We start from the raw sequence: 24,471 nt of genomic DNA, 5'->3' as shown, positions 1-24,471 counted from the left end.
AAGGAATTTCTCACAATTAATTTTTGATAGACATTGGCAAACTTCCTTCTAAAAATGTTCTTTTAAAATTTATTCTCAGTAGCATCATATAGGACTATTATCTATCATACCTTTTGAACTTTATCAATCTGAGAGGTAAAAAAATGATATCTTGGAGTTTGCATTTTCTTTTACTATGAGGCAAGTTGAGGAAGCTTTTCAAATGCTAACTTTTTCTATAGGGTCATTGATCTTCTCATTGAGCAGTCTGTTTTTAAATTGGAGAGTGCAGAGTCACATACTTAGCATTCTGGGACTGATTGGCTCTGCCTCCTAGTTAATCTTACAGTCTCATTAGGCTCTGCAAAAAGGTTTTCACTATGGCAATTTTTATTCAAAATGTTGAACAGTACAAATTTATCACCTTACCTGCCCTTCTGTGGAATGAGAGTTAACTGTATCATACAAGTCTTAGCCTCTGTCAGGCAAGTGTTAAATTTTTTAAATTTAAAAATCTTATTTTAAAAAATAAGATTTAATTTAAAAATCTTTATTTTTTAACTAGTTCAAAAAACTTAAAAATTGGACTTATCTATGAGGTACCATGTGATATTTTGAAATGTGTATACATTGTGGAATAACTGAATCAGTTTAAAATAGCTATCTCCTTAAACAGATCTTATTTATTTATTTACTTACTTATTTTTTGGTGGTGGTGCTGGGGATTGAACCCAGGGCCTTGTGCATGTGAGGCAAGCACTCTACCAACTGAGCTATATCCCCAACCCCTAAACACATCATTTTTTATGATAAAAACATTCAGAATCCTTTCTTCTAGTTTTTTGAAATATACAATACATTATGTATCTATAGTCACCCTACTGTGCAATAGCATGCAGGGATTTATCCATTATATCTAAATGTAACTCAGTATCCCTTTATCAACCCCCGGCGCCCACTGTCCACAACCTCTGGTTACCACCCTTCTACTCTCAACTTCTATGAGATCAACTTTTTTAGATTCCACATTGAATGAGATCCTGCAGTACTTGTGTTTCTATACCTGGCTTATTTCTCTTAAGGTAATGATCTGTTCCATCCATGTTGTTGTAAATGACAGAATTTCTTTTTTTCTGACTGAATAGTATTCCATGGTATATGTATACCATATTTTCTTTATTCACTCATCAGTTGATGGTCTTATAGGTTGTTTGCATTTCTTGGCTATTGTGAATAGTGTTGCAATAAACTTGGAATACAGATGTCTCTTCAACATGCTTATTTCATAATCTTTGGATATATACTTAATAGTGGGATTGCTTCATAATATGGTAGTTCTATTTTTAATTTTTTGAGAAACCTCCATACCATTTTCCCTGATGGCTGTACTAATCTACATTACTACCAACAGTGTGAAAGGACTCTCTTTTCTCCATATCCTCACCAACTCTTTTGTCTTATTGATAATAGCTATTCTAACAGTTGTGATGTAAGGGTCCGGCGAACGTCGGAGGAAGAGACCACCAAGAGACCGACTCATGCAACCGCAAAAGGGGGTTTATTGAAGAATCCAGCGCGCTGGGGCTCCGTGCTCACTCAAGAAGGGAGAGCGGCCAAGAGCCCCGAGCAGGGGTTGAGAAGTGCTTAAGTACACTTTTTGGGGAGGGTGGGGGCTTTGCATACATCAGAGCAAATCATCATGAGGCACGGGAAAATTGAACAACAACTCTCGAACATGATTAGTACATTCATTGGTGGGAACAGGTCGGGCGGGAAGGGGGGGTACATTCAAACTGATTGGTTTGGGCCCTGAATGCCTACATGCCAAACTGCACAGGGTCCAGGTTATTTATCCACTGGACAGTCCCGGGAATTGTTTTAACAGCTACAGGAATTTCAGGTTTTGGGTGTAGCACAGGAACTTAACAATACCTGGTCCTTTACATTTTAACTCAGGCTTTGCAGCTTAGAAACTTTACAATACCCGGTCTTTTACACTTTAACTTCAATTTCTTTTACTCTTACAGTGAGGCGATATCTTATTGTAGTTTTGATTAGCATTTCCCTGATTATTAGTGCTCTTGAGGATTTTTCATATACCTGTTGGCCATTTTGTATGTCTTCTTTTGGGGAGTATCTATTTAGATCTACATCCCCTCCCCTCTTCTCCCCCCTTTTTGCAGTGCTGGGAATCAAACCAAGGGCCTGGTGCATGCTAGGCAAATACTCTACCACTGACCTGCATTTCAGCCCTATTGTCCATTTTTTTACTCAGGTTATTTGTTTTTTCCGTTATTGAGGTTTTTTGAGTGCCTTCTACATTTTGGATATTAACCCTTTGTGAGAAATATAGTTTATAAATATTTTCTCCACTTCTAAAGGTTGTCTCTCTACTCTGTTGATTATTTCCTTTGTTGTACAGAAGCTTTTTAGTTTGATACAATCTCATCTATTTCTGCTTTCCTTTCCTGTGCTTTTGAGGTTTTGTCCAAAAGATCTTTGTCTATTTCGATGTCCTGAAACATTTCTTCTGTGTTTTCTCTTAGTAGTTTTATGTCTCATATTTAAGTCTTTAATTCATTTTTTTTTATTTTTGTAACTGATGAGAGAGAGGAGTCTAGCTTCATTCTTCTGCATGTGGATGTCCAATTTTCCCAGCACCATTCATTGAGATGACTTTCTTCACTGAGTATTCATAGCACCTTTATCAAAAATTAGTTGCCTATAAGGGCTGGAGATTTGGCTCAGTTGGTAGAGTGCTTGCCTTGCATGCACAAGGCCCTGGTTCAATCCCAAGTGCCGCAGTCCGGCTGCAGCAAAATAACCGGGGGGTGACGAACAACTTGTGTACGTTGATACAGCAGGAATGGGAGCCGTTTATTGTAGGACAGGAGCAGTATTTATACATTCCACACAGCTTATCTAATTAACATAAACTAGATACATCAGTCAACCAATAAGGAATCTCCACACTTAATGGCTCGTTTTTGTTACTTCTCAAACCACTCCCTCTGGCATTTTGCCAGGCACCATCCAGACTTATTTAGGAACTCTAACATTCCCCTGGCAAAATGCCAGGTGTTATTTTGACTTGTTTACAGACTCTAACACCCAAGCACCATTAAAAAAAATTAGTTGGCTGTAGATATGTGGATTTATTTCTAGGCTCTCTATTCTGTTCCATTGCTCTGTCTGTTTTTATGCCAATATCATGCTGTTTTGAGTACTAGAACTTTTTAATATATTTTTTGTCAGGTATGCCTCCAATGCCTCCAGATTTGTGGTTTTGTTTTGTTAGTTTTTTGGTACTGGATGGAACCCAGGGATACCTAACCACTGAGGCACATCCCCAGTCCTTTTTATTTTTATCTATTTATTTATTTATTTTTGGAGACAGGGTCTTGTTAAGTTGTTTAGGGCTTTGCTAAGTTGCTAAGGCTGGCTTTGAACTTACAACCTCCTGCTTCAGCTTCCTGAGCTGCTGGAATTCCAGGTGTCTGTCACTTTGTCCGTTTTTTTTTTTTTTTGCTCTCAAGATGACTTTGGGTATATGTAGGATTTTTGTAGCTTCATACAAATTTGAGTATTGTTTTTTTCTAGTTCCAGGAAGAATGNAGATAATTTGCTATCATTGTAGAGTGCTTATTTTGAATTGAGGTAAAATACACACCACATAAAATTTATCTCTCCATTATTAAGCAAACAGTTCTGTGGCATTCAGTGTATTCACGTTGTTGTGAAACCATCACCACCATCTATTTCCAGAATTCTCATGTTTCCCAACTGAAACTCCCAACCCATTAAACACCAACTCTGCATTAACAGCCCCCTTCCTGTCCCCTGGAAACCACTATTCTTCTTTCTGTCTGAAGAATTTAGTCAGATTCAATCGAACTCTAGGTAACTCAAATAAGTAGAATCATACATTATTTGCCCATTTATGTCTGGCTTAATTCATTTACCATAATGTCTTTAAGGTTCTTCAATATTGTAGTTATGTGCCAACATTTCCTTCCTTCTTAAGTCTGAAAGCTATTCCAGTGTGTGTGTGTGTGTGTGTGTGTGTGTGTGTGTATGTGGTGTGCATCACATTTCACTTATCCATTCATCTGCTGATGGATACTTGGTTTGCTTCTGCCTTTTTGCTATTGTTAATACTACTACTATAAACATGGGTGTATAAATATCTCTTTGGGGCCTTGTTTTCAAAATTGTGGTTCTATACCCAGAATTGGGGTTGCTAGATCATTTGGTAATTTTGTGGTTACGTTTTTGAGGAACTGTCATTCCACTTTTCCCAGTAGCTGTACCATTTTGTATTCCCACAAGCCACATAGAAGGGTTCCAATTCTTCAGGTAGGTTTTTAAATACCCACATTCATACACTAAATTACCATTTCCACCATCACCCAAAAGCTCTTTTCAAAGTGGCTCCCAAACTCTAGTGTGCACTCAAGGAGTACATTCAGATGCAGATTATTTCTTGCCTCCAGAGATTCTCATTCAGTAGGTCTTCAATGGGCCCCAAGAATCTGCATTTTCAAATAAGTTGCCCCAGGTGATTCTGATGCAGGTGGCTCTAGTTTAGGAAAAACAATTGAAATAAAAGATCTGAATTCAGAAGTGAATTCCATAGAAACCTAAGCTTAAAATTTTGTCCCTATTTGAATTCAACCCACTCTAATATATCAAAGAGTTTTTGGTCTGGACTTGAGGGATCCTGTGCAGTCAATATTCAAAAAATTGATTACTAAACCTTCAGGAAAGAATGCCTTTTAGAAGCTACTTTCTGATTTCTTGAGCTGTCTAAATTTTGATCATGTTTTACATTTTCTCCTATTTATGCTTTTCTCTGTTTCCCAATTTCCTAACATTAAACATGCATTACTTTTATAATTAGAAAAATGATTTTCAAATTATTAAGCTAAATGAGAACCCTTTAAAGGCTGAAATATTTCTTCTGTGAAGTCTTTACAGTTCCCACTTCCCTTCATGCCAAGACATATAAATCATTCTGAAGCCATGTCTTCTTGGCATTTAGTTTTTAACTGTACCAGACTGTATCTCTCATGAAATGACAGTGGTTGGCCTTAATAGAAATGTCAGAAAGGGAGGGTTGGTGAGCCTTTCCAACAGGGCCTCACAGATGTTGGGATTGGCTCAGGGGGTTGGGACCCTGGAATTTAGTTTTGAACCCAGGGACAGATTCAAAAGACTACAAGTATACAGGAGGTCTAAATGCCAATTTATTAAACTACAGTAAGACTTAGAACCCCAAGTAAACAGTACTGTTCTAGTGAGTTGATCAGCACATCTCTTTCCTTATAGAAATGGGTATCTAGGAGGTCAAATTACTATACCACTGGAAAATGATTGGGGGGAACATAGGAATCAGACCACAAGATTTCAGATGGTTTAAGTGGCTGGTGTCATAAAGCTACTGTCACCTGACAGAGCCAAGGTGCCAAAAATTTTCATTTGCCAAAAATTCTGGAGCACATGGGCCAAAGAGCCAAGATAGCTCACTTCTAGATCCTCCTGGAGAGCCACAGACAGGTTTGTCTTTTACTACATTCTGTCCAGAATATCACTTTTCTGTGGACACATCATACATTTTAGACAAAAAAATTGAGCAGATTACTCACATTCCAGAAAGGTTTTCCTGAGGATGCTTCTTGGTTGCTCCATGTACATCAGGTACCAGAACAAGTCAAGAAAGAGCTATTGGTGTCAACAAAAGATCTGGGTCAGTGGATGGGGTGCTGCAAAAATCTGCAGAGGATGCCAAAGGCAATTTTTCAAGAAGCAAATGAGATGTTAGAAATGTGGTCAAAATTGGATACTGGAGCTGAAAGATAGGAAATGACAAGTCAAAAGAACACAAGAGTCCCCAGGTGGATCAAAGACCAAAGCCAGGTGCAGATAATGTGCTCTGCCTAATTCTTAGGGAAATGATCTCTTGATGATAGCAGAGACTGAGAGAACTCAGAGCCAGTCTCAGGGACTCAATTCCTCAGTTTTTACAGGCCTGATCTTTGTTTATTTCATTTGACTCTGATGGTTTCTAAGTATTTTTTTTTATCAACAGCACATTTATAAAGCATCTGTTAGGCATCTTCCACACATGGCTAAGCTCATGCACTTTATGTTGATTTTTCACTCAGAGGGTGACTTTGATTTGACCTTACTTACAAAATCTGAGGTCCTATTATTGAACCCTATGGAGGTTATTTATATGTCTGTCCACCCTGTTAGACAGGGAGTTTAAACAGTTCTATTTGTCTGTATGTTCCCACTACCCAAACCAAGTGCTTTATAGAAAACCAAAAGTTCAATAAAAGTTTGGTGAATAAACAAGTGATATATCTTCTGGGGCCAGAAGTGAGTAGGGAGATGGAATGAGCATCTGTGCCTAACACAGTTTCCAGAGCACACGCAGACTGCTTATTTCAGGGTTTATGTGTTGCTGCTCACTATGATTTATAAATTTATGCATGGGTCAGACCACCCTGTTCTCTTGAGGTATCATTATACTTGGCATTGATTTTTTAAATAGCTTCATTGAGCTATAACACACACATACATACCACACAACTCAGCCATTTGTAAAAGGTGGTTTTATTTTTAATAAAAATATTATAAAATAATACATATATAAATATATTTATATATAAATATGTTTATATAATCTTACATGCTTATACACATTAACATATTATATATTGTTTATATATAGAATATAAACAATAAATATATATGTGGGTATATAGTACTTATTATACATATATATGTACATATATATATTTGGTGCTAGGTGTTGAACCGAGGGGCATGCTATTGCTGAGTTACATTCTCAGAGCTTTTTCTTTTTATCTATTTATTTATTTTGGTGCTGGGCATTGAACCCAGGGCCTCATGCATGCTAGGCAAGCACTCTATCACTCTGCCACTGAGCCACTTCCACAGCACAACTCAGTCTTTTAAAAAATCTTTTATTTGTTCTTTTTAGTTATACATGACAATAGAGTGTATTTTGATATATTATACATACATGGAGTGTAACGTCCCATTCTTGCAGTTGTATATGATGTGGAGTTTCACTGGTGGTGTAATCATATATGAACATAGGAAAATTATGTTTAATTCATTCTACTGTCTTTCCTATTCCCATCCCTCCTCCCCTAACCACATTCCCCTTTGTCTAATCCAATGAACTTCTATTCTCCCCACTCCATTGTATGTTACCATCCACATATCAGAGAGAAAATCTGGCCTTTGGTTTTTACAATTAGCTTTGTTAAAGTATACAATTCAATGATTTTTAGTATATTCACCCATAACTGCAACCATCACTATAATTTTCTAACATTCTCATTACCTTGAAAACGCATTTTATATTCTTGCCTGTTGCTCTCCTGTATTAACACCCACTCCTCTCATCAGCCCTAAGAAACCACTAATCTACTTTTGGTCTATAGATTTACTTATTTTGAATATTTCAATATAAATGAAGTAATATAATATGTGGCCTTTTATGACCTTTTTCTTTCACTTAGTGGAATCTTTTCAGATGATCCACATTGTAGCATGTATCAGTACTCTATTCCTTTAGAATGGCCAAACAATATTCTGTTGTATGAATACATCACATTTTGCTTATCCATTCATTAGTTGACAAACATTAATAAGGGTTGCTTCCACCTTTTGGCTATTATGAATAATACTGCTATGCACATGCATGTAGAAGTTTTTCTGTGGATGTACATTTTCATCTCACCTGGACTTATAACTGGAAATGGAATTGGTTGGTCCTATGGTTATTCTGTGTTTAACATTTTGAGATTGCCAAATTGTTTGGCAAGGCATCTGCATCACTTTATAATCTAACCAGCAATGTACAAAGGCCTCAATTTCTCCATATCCTTCCAATACTTATTATTAACTGACATTTTTTGGGAACAGGGTACCAGGGATTGAACCCAGGGGTGATTAACCAGTGAGCAACATCCCGGCCCTTATTATTTTTTATTTTTAGACGGGGTCTGGCTAAATTGCTTAGGGCCTTGCTAAATTGCTGAAGCTGGTCTTGAACTTGCAATTCTCCTACCTCAGTCTCTCCAGTTGCTGGAATTGGAGGTGTGCACCATCACGCCTGGCTCTATTTTTTTCAATTATTTTTTTTTTTAGCTGTTGACAGACCTTTAATTAATTAATTAATTAATTTATATGTAGTGCTAAGAATCAAACTTAGTGTCTCACACATGCCAGGCAAGTGCTGTGCCACTGAGCCACAACCCCAGCCACACCCGGCTCTATTAAACTGACTTTTTCTTTGCAGGGGGGTACTGGAGATTGAACCCAGGGGCACTTAACCATTGAGCCACATCCCCAGCCCTTTTATATATTTTATTAGAGACAAAGTCTCACTGAGTTGCTTAGGGCCTTGCAAAGTTGCTGAGGCTGACTTTGAACTCACGATCCTCCTGCCTCAGCCTCCTGAGTTGCTGGGATTACAGGTGTGAGCCACCGTGCGTGCCTGGTTTATGTTGTCTTTTTATTATTAAGTTATAACATTTTTTTACATATTATAGGTACAAGTCTCTTATCAGATATATGATTTGCAAAGATTTTCTACCATTCTGTGTGCTGTCATTTCACTTCCTGAGTTATATTCTGCCATGTATAAAACATTGCACTTTAGAATTTATAAAATATTTTGTCCTTTATAAGACAAAGATTTTTAACTTTGATCAAATCTGATGTATCTGTTTTTTTCTCTCTTGTTGCTCATGTTTTTTGGTGCCATAACTGAGAATTCATTGTCAAATATGAGGTCATGAAGATTGACTCTTATATTATCTTCCAGTAGTTTATAGTTTTAACTTTGCTTCTTTCTTCTTTTTGAATCAGGGATTAAATTTAGGGCACTTAACCACTGAGCCACATCCCCAGCCCTTTTTATTTTTTATTTTGAGACAGAGTCTTGCTAGGATGCTTAGGGCCTCTTAAGTTACTGAGGCTGGCTTTGAACTCCCAACCTCCTGTCTCAGCCTCCTGAGCCACTGTGATTACAGGCATAAGCCACCATGCTGGGCTCCAACTTTTTTTTTTTTTGGAGGGGAGTACCAGGGATTGAACTCAGGGGCACTCAACCATTCCTAAGGCTGATAAATGATTTAGCAAAGTAGCAGTATACAAGATGAACACTCACAAATTGATAGTTTCTCTATACTCTAACAGCAGTTCAGATGAGAAAGAAATCAGGAAAACCATCCTCTTCACAATATTCTCAAAAAAAAAAGTGGGAATTAATCTATCCAAGGAAGTAAAAGATTTCTATAATGAAAACAATAGAACATTGAAGAAAGAAATTGAAGACAACAGAAGATGGAAAGCCTCCCTATTCTTGGATAGACAGAATTAATATTGTCAAAATGACCATACTACCAAAAGCAATATACAGATTCAATGCAATCCCCATCAAAATATCAGTGACAACCTTCACAGAACTAGGAAAAACAGTCCTAAAATTCATTTGGAAGAATAAGAGACCCAGAATAGCTAAAGCAATTCTGAAAAAAAAAAATGATGCAGGAGGCATCATAATACCTGATCTCAAATTATACTTCAGAGCTATAGTAGTAAAAATAGCATGGTATTGACATCAAAGTGAAGTAGAAAAGAAGAAGCTGGACACCCAAGGAATTCTCAGGAAGTAGGTTTATTGGCTGTAGGGTCCAGAAGGGCTATTACCTAAACTATTCTCTGCACCTGGAGTCTGGAAATTCTTGGAACTTTATACGCAAGGGTGGGGGGCTGGATGTTTTATAGGAGTCTACATAAAAGTATTTTTTTTCTTGAGTTCACAGAAAGTGCATTTTGTTCCATTTTTTTTAGATTATTCAGAGGTTTTTACAACAAAAGCAGAAGTGACATCACCAAGTCTACAGCCAAACTTAGTTTCTGCAAGACAAGAGTAACTTTAACTTAGTCCTAAAAGAAATAGGAAGTCCTACCCCACACTGAGTTTTTTTGAAATTTTTGCAGATAGTTTGTTATAAAGCTTTCTAACAAAAAGAGGAATTTATATGTTACAAATATGGTGGGGGTTTCTGCTTAATTATGGTAAGGGTCTGCTTCAAAAATAACATGAAGATCAATGGAATAGAAGACACAGAGACAATATACGTAGAGCCAGCTGATACTTGACATAGGGGGCAAAGTTACATATTGGAAAAAAGTCAGCCTTTTTACAAATGGTACTGGGAAAACTGGATATCCATATGCAGAAAAATGAAATTAGATCCCTAAATTTCACCCTATGCAAAAGTCAAACCAAAATGGATCAAAAGCTTAGGAATTTGACCAGAAAACTTGTAACTGCTAGAAGAAAACATAGGGTCAATACTCTAAAATAAACCAAGAACCAGTAAGTGCTTCTGTACAACAAAAGAAATTATTAAGAGAGTGAAGAGAGAACCTATGGAATAGGAAAAAAAAATTTTTGCCACAAATAACCCAATTAATAAATGGGCAAAAGAACCAAACAGAAATTTCTCAAAAGAAGAAGCACAAATGGCCAATAAATATATAGGAAAAAAAAGTTCAACCTCTCTAGCAATCATGGAAATGCAAATCAAAGCTACATTAAAATTTCATCTCACTCTAGTCAGAATGGCAATTATCAAGAATACAAGTAAGGGCTGGGGATGTGGCTCAAGCGGTAGCGCGCTCGCCTGGCATGCGTGCGGCCCGGGTTCGATCCTCAGCATCACATACAAACAAAGATGTTGTGTCCACCAATAACTAAAAAATAAATATTAAAATTCTCTCTCTCTCTTTCCCTCTTTCACTCTCTCTTTAAAAAAAAAAAAAGAATACAAGTAATAGGGCTGGGGTTGTGGCTCAGTGGTAGAGTGCTTGCCTAGAATGTGTGAGGCCCTGGGTTTGATCCTCAGAACTACATAAAAATAAGTAAATAAAGTATGTGTCCATCTACAACTAAAATAAATTAAAAAAAAACAGTACAAGTAACAATAAATACTGGCAAGGATGTGGGGGAAAATGTACACTCATGCATTGTTGGTTGGACTGCAAATTAATACAATCCCTTTGGAGAGTAGTATGCAGATTCCTCAAAAAACTAGGAATGGAACAAGAACTAAAATCCAGCATACTATAGCAATACAGACAGTATAATATTTATAGCAACACAATTCACAAAGATAAATTGTGGAATACTAGACGTATCAATAGATGAATGAATCAAGAAAATGTGGTACATATTCACAATGGAATATTACTCAGCCATAAATAAGAATTAATTATAGCACTTGCAGCTAATTGGATGGAAATGGAGGACATCCTGCTAAGTGAAATAAGCGAGACAAAAAATCAAGGGTAAAATATTTTCTCTCATGTATGGAAGCTAGAGCAAGGTACGGAAAAGAAGGCAGTGGGAGAGGGGATTGGACATCATAAAGATATAGGGAAGATTAGTGTAGAAGTAGGAGAATGAGAGGAAGGAAGGAAGGGAGCAAAATAGAAAGAAAATTAACAAAATTATGTTATATACATACATACATACCAAAGGTAATTTTGCTTTTATGTAGAAAGTAACAATCAAAAATAAAGCAGTAAAAGGAATATCAGTAGAGTGTAGAAGAGAGAAAAGGGAGAGCGAAGTGGGGATGAAAGAGGGTGGGGAATGGGGATTCATTGTATATATAATTTTGTCAAAAAGGATCCCAAATAATATGTATAATTATAATGCTCTAAAAAATCAGTTCACCATAGACACATGAGTTTATTTCTGGATTCTCAATTCTGTTCCATTGACCTACATTTCTATTCTTGAACCAGCACTCCACTTTTTTTTTTTTTATTACTGTAGCTTTGTAGTAAGTTTAGAAATAGGGAATTGTGAGTCCTTCAATATTGTTCTTTTTCAAGATCATTTAGGTTATTCTGGCTTCTTTGAAATTCCATACAAATTTTATATTCAGCTGTTTAATCTCTACAAAGAAGACAACTGGAAATCAGATAGGGAATATGTCATTTTTTAAAAAAAATCAATAAAAAATGTATAAAACAATAGGGAATATGTTCAAACTAAAGATGAATTTGGGGAGTATGACCATCCTAACATTAATTCTGTTAAACCATGGACATAAGATGATTTTCCATTTATTTAGGTCTTCTTCAATTTCTTTTAACAATTTTCATTGATTTCAGAGTATAATATAATTTTTATACTTCTTTACTTAATTTATTTCTAGGTTTCTCCTCCACCTCCTCCTGCTTTTCTCCTTCTTCTTCACTGAGTGTTAAACCCAAGGATGCTCTGCCACTGAGCTATAACCCAGCCCTTTTTAAATTTCATTTTGAGACATGGTCTCATTAGGTTGCTGAGGCTGGCCTTAAACTTGCCATCCTCCTGCCTCAGCCTCTCATGTCACTGGGATTATAGGGGTGTGCCAAGACACCTGGCTATTTAAATTTTTTTTCTGGATGGTATTGTAAATACAATTATTTTCTTAATTTCACTTCAGATTGTTCATTTCAAGTATATAAAAAAAAAACAATTGACTTTTGTTTGTTGCTCTCATATCCTGAATTCTATATGAACTCATTATTATACAGTAAGAGATTTTTAAGTGAATGCCTTACAATTTTTGTATCAAAGATGTTATCTGTATAAAGAGATCATTTTACTCTTCTTTTCCAAGCTAGATGCATTTTTTTAACAATATCAAATAGAAGTGGATATCCTTGTCTTTCTTAATTCTAGAAAGAAAGCAGCTTTTTACCATTAAATATTACACTAACAGTGGAATTTGTGGATGACTTTTATCAGGTTAATAAAGTTACCTTCTATTTCTAGTGTGCTGAGTGTTTTGTATTATTAAAAGGTGTTGGATTTTTCAAATGCTCTTTCTGAGGTGAGAGATTAGGTTATTGGGTTGATGTCTTTCTTATCCTTTAATATAATCACTTCCAGTTAAAATTTCCTCTAAGTACTGCTTTAGTGGCATTCTATAAATATTAGTAAACATTTTACTAATTCATTGGTAATGAATTAAAAATTTTTTACTAATTCATTGGTCTTCCTTTTATTTATTCATTTGTTTTTAAATCAGTACATTATAGTTACATAAAATTGTAATGCATTGTGGTATAGTCATACATACACCTAATATAATTTGGTCAATTTATTTCCCCAATTATTCCCCTTTTCTTCCTCTCCTTCATCCCTCATGGACCCTGTATCAGTCAGGTTTCTCTAGAGGAACAGAATCGACAGGAAGTATAATTATTAAAAGGGGATTTATTAGGTTGGCTTACATGACCAGAAGAGGGATCCACAGTGCTACCCTAGTCTGAGACCTAAGTTTTCTGGAGAATCACAAGCAGAGTCCTCAATGATCGCAGCAGGAATCAAGAACCCATTCAAGAAGAATTGATCGGGCTTGCATCTGCCGCTGCTTCCTTGTTCTTCCAACTGTTATTCCATCCAAGCCATCATGCTATCAGATGGTCTGCCCATGCTTCCAGAGGGTCTCCATTTCAGTTGGCTATCCCACATGCCAGTCATTCCTAGACACACCCTCAATGACACATCCATAAGCTTCTTAATCACCCACATCTCTCTTTTTTATATACTTTTATTTTATTTGTTTTTATTTTATTATTTTTTTATGGGTGCTGAGGATCAAACCCAGTGCCTCATATGCTCCAGGCAAGCACTCTACCACTGAGCCACAACCCTGGCCCTCATCCACATCTCTTAATCCAATCAAGTCGACAATTTTAATTAATTATTACAATTTTAATTAATTATAATTAATTAATTAAAATTAATTCTTCTCTACTAATCTCCTTTTTTTGTCAGCCTTTTCACAGCTGTGACAAAACGACTTGACAAGAACAATTTTATAGGAAGAAAAGTTTATTTGGGAGCTCATGGTTTCAGAGGTCTCAGTCCAAAGACAGCAGGCTCCATTCCTCAGGGTTCAAGGTGAGGCAGATCATCATGGAGGAAGTGTGTGGCAGAGGACAGCAGGTCAGGACATGGCCACCAGGGAGTAGAGAGACAGACTCCACTTGCCAGATACAAAATATATACCTCAAAAGCCCTGAGGGACTCTCTTCCTCCAGCCAAACTTTACCTGCCAGTTCTCACCCAGTTAGTTAATCCCTATCAGGGGATTAATGCATTAATTAAGTCAAGGCTGTCATAACCCAATAGTTTCACCACTAAACTTTTTTGCATTTTCTCACACATGAGCTTTTGGAGTATACCCCACATCTAAATCATAACATTCTGCCCCTGGCCCCCCAAAGCTCATGACCATCTCACAATGCAAAATACATTTAGTCCATTTCCAAGAGTTCCCATTGTCTCAATAGTTCCAAGATTGCCCAAAGGTCCATGTCCAAAGTATTCATTGAGATGCAAGGCAAACTCACATCATGAGCTCCCGTACATATACCCTATATAGAAGGACACATAGTAAATATTTCCATTCCACAAGGGAGAAATAGGGGAATATAAAGAAGGGACAGGACTAAAGCAAGACTGAAATCCAGAAGGGCAAACAAGTCCTGTAGCTTTATGTCTAGCATCTGGAGCACATGGTATCTTGATGTTCTCTCCAAAGGACCTGTGTAGTTCTGTCCCTATGACTTTGCTGGTTGCAGTCCACATGGCCTTTCTGTTGGTTTATCTGTGCTCAATTCTTGCAGCTTTTTTTGGCAAACATACCATGTTACTGCCATTTCTTAATCCTGGGGGTCTCCACAGTAGCTTTAACTTCCTCCTCACATCTCCATGCATCATCCTTTCAGGGGCTGCTCACAGGCACTCTGACCCTTCTGCTCACAGGCACTCTGACCCTTTTGCACTTTGCCTGGTGTCCCAGCCCTTCCTTTGAAATCATGGTGGAAGCCTCCATGACTTCCTAACTCCAGCATTCTGCAACCCTGCAGAACCAGTTGTTAGACCAGGACACAAGAAAAGACCACTGACTCCAATTAAAATCAAATTAAAACAAGCTTATTATTTCAACTGGCCAGGCTGCCTCTCCCATCAAAAACCACGGGAACAAGACAGCAGCAGCAGCTTTCCTGCAGCCCAGCCTATAGCCCAGAAAGTTACACAAAGTGGGGTTACAGATAACAAAACGCTGTCAAGCATAACACAAAGACTAGTTTACATTTTTGCTGGCCCCAACATCAGAATTTATGAAGGTCATTAGAGCCTCAGAGAGGGTTGTTATCTGGCCAGGGAAGGCCAATATTTATGAGGCATCACTAAAGTTTCAGAGAGGGCTGCTATCTGGTCAGAGAGTCAGGCATGGGTGAGTTCAAGGCATGGGCAGGCCTTCCAAGCGAGATCAGAATTTGCAGTAATTTATAGTAAAGCCCAAATTAGCTTTTCATGTCTTTGTGGCGAGATGGCTCCCAATTTTAAGAGAAAATCAGGCTGGGTCTATCACAGTACCACATGGTTGCCACCAAGGTCGGCTGCCATCTTGAGCAATAGCCAAGCCACCAGGGACCACTGCTGTAGCAATCTCGGAGTGCCTGGGTGGCTGAGCATGGTGAACCCACTTCCTAAGCTGCCCTATGCTAGGAGGGTGTCCCACTGGTCTCTTCTCAAAGGATTTTTTACTTTTACTCCCTTGATGCCGTTGATATTCTCTATTTTATTGGAATACAAATTTTCAAAATAATTTCTAATTATCTTCTGTATTTCTGTAGTGTCTATCGTGATATTTCCTTTTTCATCATGGATGTTAACAATTTGAGTTTTTTCTCTCCTTCTCTTCATTAACCTGGCTAAGGGTTGTCAATTTTATTTATTTTTCAAAGAACCAACTTTTTGTTTTGTCAAGTTTTAAAATTGTTTCTTTTGTTTTAATTTCATTGATTTTAGTTCTGATTTTAATTATTTCCTGTCTTCTGCTTTTGGTGTTGATTTGTTCTTCTTTTTCTAGGACCTTGAGATGTAATGTTAGGTCATTTATTGATTGATTTCTTTTTTCTTCTTTTAAGGAATGAACTCCATGCAATGAACTTTCCTCTTAGTACTGCCTTCATAGTGTCCCCGAGATTTTGATATATTGTATCAGTGTTCTCATTCACATCTAAGAATTTTTAAATTTCCTCTTTGATGTCTTTGTTCATTCAATAGCATATTATTTAGTCTCCACATGTTGGAATAGCTTCTATTTTTTATTTTATCATTGATTTCTAATTTCATTCCATTATGATCTGATAGGAAAGCAGAGTAGTATCTCTACTTTTTTGTATTTGCTAAGAGTTGCTTTGTGGCATAATATATGATCTATTTTACAGAAAAATCCATTTGCTGCTGACAAGAAAGTGTACGCACTCATTGATGGATAAAATATTCTCTATATATGTCTTTTAAGTCTAAGTTATTGATTGTATTATTGAATTCTATAGTTTCTTTGTTTAGCTTTTGTTTGGAAGATCTATCCAGTGGTGAAAGAGGTGTGTTAAAGTCACCCAGAATTATTGTGTTGTGGTCTATTTGACTCTTGAACTTGAGAAGAGTTGGTTTGATGAACGTAGATGCTCCATTGTTTGGGGCATATATAATTATAATTGTTATGTCTTGTTGATATGTGTTTCCCATCCTTCTTTATCCATTTTGATTAACTTTGGCTTGAACTCTACTTTATTTGATATGATAATGGAAATCCCTGCTTGTTTCTGCAGTCTATGTGAATGGTATGATTTTTCCCAACCTTTTACCTTCAGTCTGTGAATGTCTTTTCCTATGAGTCTCTTGAAGGTAGCATATTGTTGGGTCTTTTTTTAAAAATCCAATCTGCTAGTCTATGTCTTTTGATTGGTGAGTTTAGGCCATTAACATTCAGGGTTATTATTGAGACATGATTTGTATTCCCAGTCATTTTTGTTTGTTTTTGGTATTTAACTTGACTTGTTTTCTCCTTTGTTTTTTTTTTTCTTTAGTGTAATACTTCTCTTTGTTGATTTTCATTGTTGTTTTTCATTTCCCTCTAATGGAATATTTTGCTGAGGATGTTCTGAAGTGCAGGTTTTCTAGTTGTAAATTCTTTTAACTTTTGTTTTATCCTGAAAGGTTTTTATTTCATCATCAAATTTAAAGCTTAGTTTTGCTGGATATAAGATTCTTGGTTGGCATCCATTTTCTTTCAGAGCTTGGTATATGTTGTTCCAGGATCTTCTAGCTTTAGGGTCTGGGTTGAAAAGTCTGCAGGTATCCTAATTGTTTTCCCCCTATATGTAATCTGATTCCTTTCTCTTGTGGCTTTTAAAATTCTCTCCTTATTCTGTATGCTAGGCATTTTCATTATGATGTGCCTTGGTGTGGATCTGTTATTATTTTGTACATTTGGTGTCTTATTAGCCTCTTGTATTTGATTTTCCATTTCATTCTTCATGTTTGGAAATTTTTCTGATATTATTTCATTAAATAGATTATTCATTCCTTTGTTTTGGAACTCTGTGTTTTCCTCTATCCTGATAATTCTTAAATTCGGTCTTTTTATGTTATCCCATAATTCTTAAATATTCTGCTCATGGTTTCTTACCATCTTCATTGTGTGGTCAACCTTCTTTTCAAGATTATATATTTTGTCTTTGTTGTTGGATAGTCCTGTCTTCCAAGTGATCTAATCTGTTGGTGGTGCTTTCTATTGAGTTTTTAATTTGGTTTATTGTTTCTTTCATTTCAAGGATTTCTGGTTTTTTTTTCCAGAACCTCTATCTCCTTATTGAAGTAATCTTTTGCTTCCTATATTTGCTTATGTAGCTCTTTATTGAAATGATCTTTTGCTGCCTGTATTTGGTCTGTCATATAATTCTTTAATTCACAGAACATTTTAATTATGTACATCCTGAACTCCTTCTCTGTAATTTCTTCTGTTGTTCTGGCCATGGAGCCTAATAATGTAGTATCTTGGTTTGTTTGGGGCACTTTCTTCCCTTATTTTTTCATGTTGTTCATGTGTTTTCCCTTCTAGCACTGTGGATCCAAGGCATTATAGTTTTTACCTTATAGGCTTAAAGTGTCCCTGAAGGTTTCCAATACCTCTCCTTTAAGAGGAAGGACAATATTAACAGATCCCAATACAAACAATACACAGCCTTAAACCAAATAGCTGCTATTAAGACATTTATGGTTTTGGCACAATATACAGAAATGGAGGGTTCAATTATTATCTACAATATAAACAGTAGGTTTGCAAAAGGGTCTACAGTTTCTGATGGTGGGCTGAGAAAGAACTGGGAGTGGAGTGTAGGATGAGATGTTGAGGGTAGGAGGTGAGGTTATAGAGTTATTAGATCTTAGGAAGCATGAAAAAGGACTCTAAAGAAGCTGGTTAGTAGCAAGAGAAGAAAGAAAGTGATTTTGAGGAGACAAGTAAGTGGGAAGAGTACAAAAAACAAACATAAAAATTAAGAAAAATTACATATAAGAGTTTGTGAGGGGAAAGGGGAAAAAAAAAACAAGGGAGAGAATTAAACAACAGCAGATGGGGTAGAGAGGGAAGATGAGAGGGAAGGGGAGGGGGGATATTAGGGGATAGGAAAGGTAGCAGAATACAACAGTCACTAATATGGTATTATGTAAAAATGTGGATGTGTAACCGATGTGATTCTGCAACTTGTATTTGGGGTAAAAAATGGGAGTTCATAACCCACTTGAATCAAATGTATGGAAGATGATATGTCATGAGCTTTGTAATGTTTTGAACAACCAATTAAAAAAAATAAAATAAATAAAATAAAGATATTAAAAAAGAAAAAAAAAGAAAAATAAAAAATGTAAAAATAGGAGATAAAAGAACATACAACACCACTGTTAAATACTATTCAGACATCCCAGACCTCAGTAGCCTAATTCATGAAAAGTACTTGGTTTCACAAATGTTGGGGATGTTAAGGCAGGAGAGGAGAGAGAGAGAAAAGAAAAAAAAATCTTGAAGGAAAATACAAGGATTGATTTTGTTGGAGATCAGTATCTTTCCTGCATCCTTTCTTATCTAGTAGGTGGGGTTGTCTGTTGTTTGTTGGTATGTACACCCTCAGGATGGTGAAGGTTATTAGGGTGGGAGGGTTGGTCTTAGAGGTGGAACTCCTGGAGGTAGGGTACAGTACTTGCCAGTCCCATTGGAAAACAGCATCCCAAGGATCTCCTTTGGGGCCTACTCGTGTGATGTGGGTGTCTGGTCTTATCTCTTCATATCACCTGTAGACCTCACAATTCCTGGTCTCTAATTTAGTCTCTAAACTGTATCTCACTCACCCCTCCCTTCCTACTTCCCAATCAGGAACCTTTCTCTCTGGAGGTTTTGGGGGCTGTGTTCCTGTTTTCTATGGGGCAGTTCAGGACTAGGTTTTTCGAGCTACGGACCTGCTGTGTAGCTGCAAGCACTGAGCCAGGTTAGCGGCTGCTGGGGGTGGGGGAGAGTTGGGGACTTTAGGTACCCTGATTTTGCTTCTAAGACTCAGCGGGTGTCCCAAGCTGGAAGTTGTCCCAACTAAAAATGGTGACAAAGGTGTCCCAAGATGGAGGCGGCTGCTTTCAGCGACAGGGTATTGGGTCAGGTGGGGCTTGGCGGTGGCGGTGGTGGTGTGTTCAGAGATGCAGCTCTGTGGAGTGCAATGTTGTGGCTGATGGCTGTCTTCAGACCCTGTCCTGTGTCCCCAGGTGCAGGCTACCATGTGTAGGGGACTGTGGCAGTGGTTGCAGTGTCCCAAGATGGAGGTGATCAGGGATGTTGGTAGATGGGGGTCCATGCAGCAGTGGTGGCTGGAGGCCTGTGTGTGGGCAGTGGCTGGGAGTCCTGTGCTGATGCTAAGGCCTGGAGACCTGCGCAGGCATGGTGGCCATGTTCCTGCACAGGAGCAGCTGTCGGGGGTCCTCTAATTACTTGCAGAGAAACAGTGTTCCCACTACTTGAATCCCAGGTCCTGGAGCGACATAGAATGCAGCCTCTCTGTAGTCCACCATCTTGGATTCCTTTTCAGCATTTCTTATTTGTCTGATTTCTTGGGAGGAATGGATACACCTGATTCATTGGGAGCCCTAGAGTTGGGCCTCAGACCTAGGACTCCAGTAACAGTATTTCTTATAAGGTGGGTCTGTTACCAACACATTCCCTCAGTTTTTGTTTATTTGAGAATATCTTTATTTTAATTTTACTTTTGCAAGTTGGCTTTGCAGGATATAGAATTCTTGGTTGACAGTTTTTTTTTTTTTTTCCCTTTGAGCACTTTTAAGATAGTTCTCCACCTCTAACCCAGGGCTTGTTGCTTGTTATTATGTGCTTGTTTTTGTTTTTCCCCTGTGATTGATTGGATTATTTTAGTGAAGTCTACTCTCCCACATGAAGCCTCTGAGTTGCTCCTCTGGGCCACAGCCTTGGGTTTGCCCCTAGACACCCTGAGATGACAGTGGTATAGACCAGGCTCTCTTTAATTGTCTTTTTCCCTGACCACAACCAGCTGTTAAGGTCCACTGATTGCTGGCTGATTGCTTTATTGTTTTCAATAATGTCTTGAGGCACAAGTTGTTCCAGTGTCCTTTGAAAAGATAGTTCTCAGGGTTAATGTTTGATATTTGTTCTAATCCTAGGAGGGTACCCCCTAGCTATTTCCTCTCTTGTTCCTCTCTAGCAAACTAGCTAGCCTACAGCTTTGCCTATATCCCCATTAAATCTACCAGTCTTCTCTCAGTTGCTTTTACCACAACCACCACTATTATTATTATTTTTTTCTATAATGGGGATTGAACCCAGGACCTTGCAAATGGTAGGCAAGTTCTCTTCAGCCCAAAGACTAGTTTTGAGAGTGGCTTACAAATGAATTTCTCTAAATTTTGCTGCAAATGAAGCAAGTTCCTCTGAGAAGATATTTAGGGTCTTGGGTTTTACAGCCTGTCTCTCCCACTGAGGCAAAATTTCTGAGCCATGGGTCTGGATCCCTGAGTGGAAATAATGGCCTCACCCGCCCCCAATGCTATCCCTATTTTGAAGCTGAGTGATGGGTGTGGGAGGGGGTAGCCTTAGGTCTTCTCAACTTTCCTCTCCCCACATGGAACCACATGCAAAGATGATCAAAGCTCCAGGAATCTCAGTGGTATTCCACTTAATATAGAACATCCATCTCACAAAGGAAAATTGGTGGAAGAAGGTAGCCCCTACCTCTTGATCGCACTTGTCATGAACTTAGCCTCAGCATTAGGTAGCTGGAGACAGGATGAGAAATGCTCATATATTGCCCCTCCCAGGAAGCTAGCCCTCTGACTCTGAGCTGGGGGAAGAATGGGAGCTTGTATACTTGGTTATAGCAGTCTGAGCTGAGATGGGGAAGGGAAGAAATTTGGGGTGTAAATACCACAGACTCTCTTTGTCCTTACCAAGTTTTAATATATTTTCTTGAATAAATGTTTCTTCATTTGCTGTATGCCATTAGGACTGAAGAGAGAGGCTGTGCCCTGCTCTGAGTTACTCCATGATGTAGAGAACAGTGGGTCTCAGACTGTGCCTAACTTTGAGTTACTCCATTTATAAAGCAGTAGTTTGCCATGAGTTACTCCATTGGGAGTATAAGTGCTGAGGTAGAATGACTCTACACCTGCCTAGGATAGCCATAAGGCACAAACTGATAAATAAAATAATCATGCTAACAAAAAAGACCACCTGTGAATTTATCAAATTAATCAGAAGCACATGGATACATAGGCATATCAAATTCATATGAGAAAAACTAGGCCCTTGAACTTACTGAACACATCAGATCATTGCATGAAGCAACTCCCTCATCTGAGGTCCAAAAAAGGAGAAGCACCCTGAAACTGGACCCAGCGACACAACTGACCCCATCACCTGGTCACTCATTGTGAGCCTTGCCCAGAAAATCGCCACAGTGACAAACCTCTGGTTCTGTCCCTCGGGACTTCAGCACAGTGTGATTTCTCCTGCCCATGCTGACCAAGAGGTCTACTCCAAGCTGATACCTCAAGCTGACACTCTAAAACTGCTGTCCTCCCAGACCCTGGCCTAGAATAAGTTCCATGCTTTGATAGCTCTATGCTCCTAAACAAGTTCTTTGTGTTAGTTCATAATCTTATCTGCCCACCTACAGTGACTCTTTGCATTTGTATGTGTTCATGGCCTTTGCTCTCAGTTCAGCCTCCTGAACCTGTGTCAATCTTAATCCTTTTTTAACCTTTCTGTAACTGATCACAATGTGTGTGTGTATTGCACAAATATATATATCACAAATATATATATATCACAAATATATATATAGATCACAAATATATATATAGATCACAAATGTATATATATATAGCACCTTAATCCTTTTTTAACTTTTCTGTAACTGATCACAAATATATATATATATATACACACACACACATATCACAAGTATATATATATAGCACAAATATATATATATATAGCACAAATATACATATTTGTGCAAAATGTGATTCGAGTGTTATAAATATTAATAGTTGAGATTGGAATAAAAGAATCTGTGATTGCCCAGCTTATGATTATCAGACAACCCACAAATATTCAGTGATTGCAGCCTCTGAAAGTGGTGTAGCCTGTGAATTTATTGTAATTCAATAAATTCTAACACAGTGGAAAGACAAACATGTTTAGTCTATGTTAATAGCATTGCTCAGCTCAAAAGGAGGATCATTTCCAGAGGCTTCAAACTATCAATCGTGTTCTTTTTTTTAAACAAGCTTCACCACTTTCTCCAGGGTGTGTAGAACTTTTCCTGCTGGATAAAATCCTTGCTTTTGATATTTGCATTGATTCATGATTACTGATTTCAAGTATTTTCCCCTTTAGGCAATAGTCAGGTGATAAATTATATTCCAAGTGACATAATACCTCAATAGGCTCAATTACCTTGATACACTAGTAGTTTACAATAAAATTGGAAGAATTTCCATGAAAAAGGAACTGTAGCTACTGGTTTAACACAGAATGAGAACCACTGACAGAACCTGGTATCTGGGTGATAAACTCACAGTTTCAATGCAGTGTTACTATAGTGTAGACAAACAGTGTAGACTATGTTATCTTCTTTCTTTTAAAATATAATGTGTATTAAAAAGTTACAATATTTGATTAAGTCATTATTGCCAAATGCACCCAAGAGGGGACAGAACAACAACTTCTATTCAACACCAAGGTTTAAAAAAACCTCAATCTCTTTCTCTCCTACCTAGATGTTACCATTGGGGGGTCCAGTTGAAGTTCAGGTCCTTGGAGTCCTGAACAAAGAATTCAGCAACACATACAGAAATCATAGGCAGAGTACAGGTTTTCTGAAGGTAAAGATAACACTCCATTAGATAGAGTGGAGTGGGCCCAGCAAAGAGAGAGAGAGAGGCTCAGTGCCCCATGTCTGGAAATTAGGATCTTATATCCTGAGCTGTGAGGCATTCTCTTCCCTACACAGACCTGATTGGAGGCCTTAGCCCATTTGCTCCCATTGGTCACCTTATGATACCTGACTAGAATATTTTCCAATCCCGCCTCCCACATTTGTTACTTTAGAAAACTTAATTAGAATACTGCCCACTTTACCCCCATCGGTCATTTTAAAATTCAAACCTGTGGCAGTTGTCATGGTGATAAGACCTCAGTGTCAGGAGTTGTCATGGTAATAGGATTTATTGTAAACAGGGACATGACTTGTCTCCTTGTCTTGTCCTCTTTCCTATAGTCTGTCTCCACCATTTTGGTGTCCCTGAACTGCTACCTAACATAACCACCCTATTCGGCATCCTCTTTACCCGTTTTATGTTCCTTCTTTTGAGATAAAAATTTAATAACCAATTTATATAATGGTTTGACTTAGTCCATGAACTTGTTGAGTAGCCAACCTTGGAAATATGTTTTTCAGGAAGAATTGTTATTTTAATAGCATTGACTCTTTCCAGCAGGGCTCTCTTCCTGGACAATGAGTTTTGAATAGTTCACAATAGGGGACCCAGATTGAAGTTGAAGGATTTACCTAGCCTGAAGGTTTATAAAACCTGTTCTGTGCTTACTCCTTATTAAAGATGATCAAAATTACTTTCTGTTTTAGTTCTCTCTCCTCTTTTATTTTCTTTTTGTGTACTAGGGATGAATACAGGTCCACTCTACCACTGAGCTACATCTTCAGCCCTTTTATTTTATTTTGACACAAAGTTGTCCAGGCTGGCCTAGAATTTGTGATCCTTCTGCCTCAGCCTCCCAAGTAGTTGGGATTACAGGTATGAGCCACCATGCCAGCTATTAATATTCCTGGGGTCAAGGATGTGGCTCAGTGGTAGAGCACTTTACTTAGCATGTGTGAGGCCCTAGTTTTGGTCCCCAGCATTGCAAAATAATGATAATAATAAAATAAAATAAAATCAGAGACTAGAAATCACAGTAGGATTGCCATTGCTCTAGT

The 24,471-nt window shown here is 37.7% G+C and overlaps 1 non-coding gene across 1 annotated transcript; it reads right to left on the bottom strand.

Moving 5' to 3' along the window:
- Positions 1–689: 689 nt before the first annotated feature.
- On the bottom strand, positions 690–762 carry Trnav-cac. The gene has a single exon. It is a non-coding gene; the product is annotated as a tRNA-Val (tRNA).
- Positions 763–24,471: the final 23,709 nt, after the last annotated feature.

This window comes from Marmota marmota, unplaced genomic scaffold (genome assembly GCF_001458135.2).
Source record: "Marmota marmota marmota unplaced genomic scaffold, marMar, whole genome shotgun sequence".
NCBI classification, from domain to species: Eukaryota; Metazoa; Chordata; class Mammalia; order Rodentia; family Sciuridae; genus Marmota; species Marmota marmota.
The sequence above is the reverse complement of the archived record's forward strand: the minus strand, read 5'-3'. Positions and strand labels throughout refer to the sequence as shown.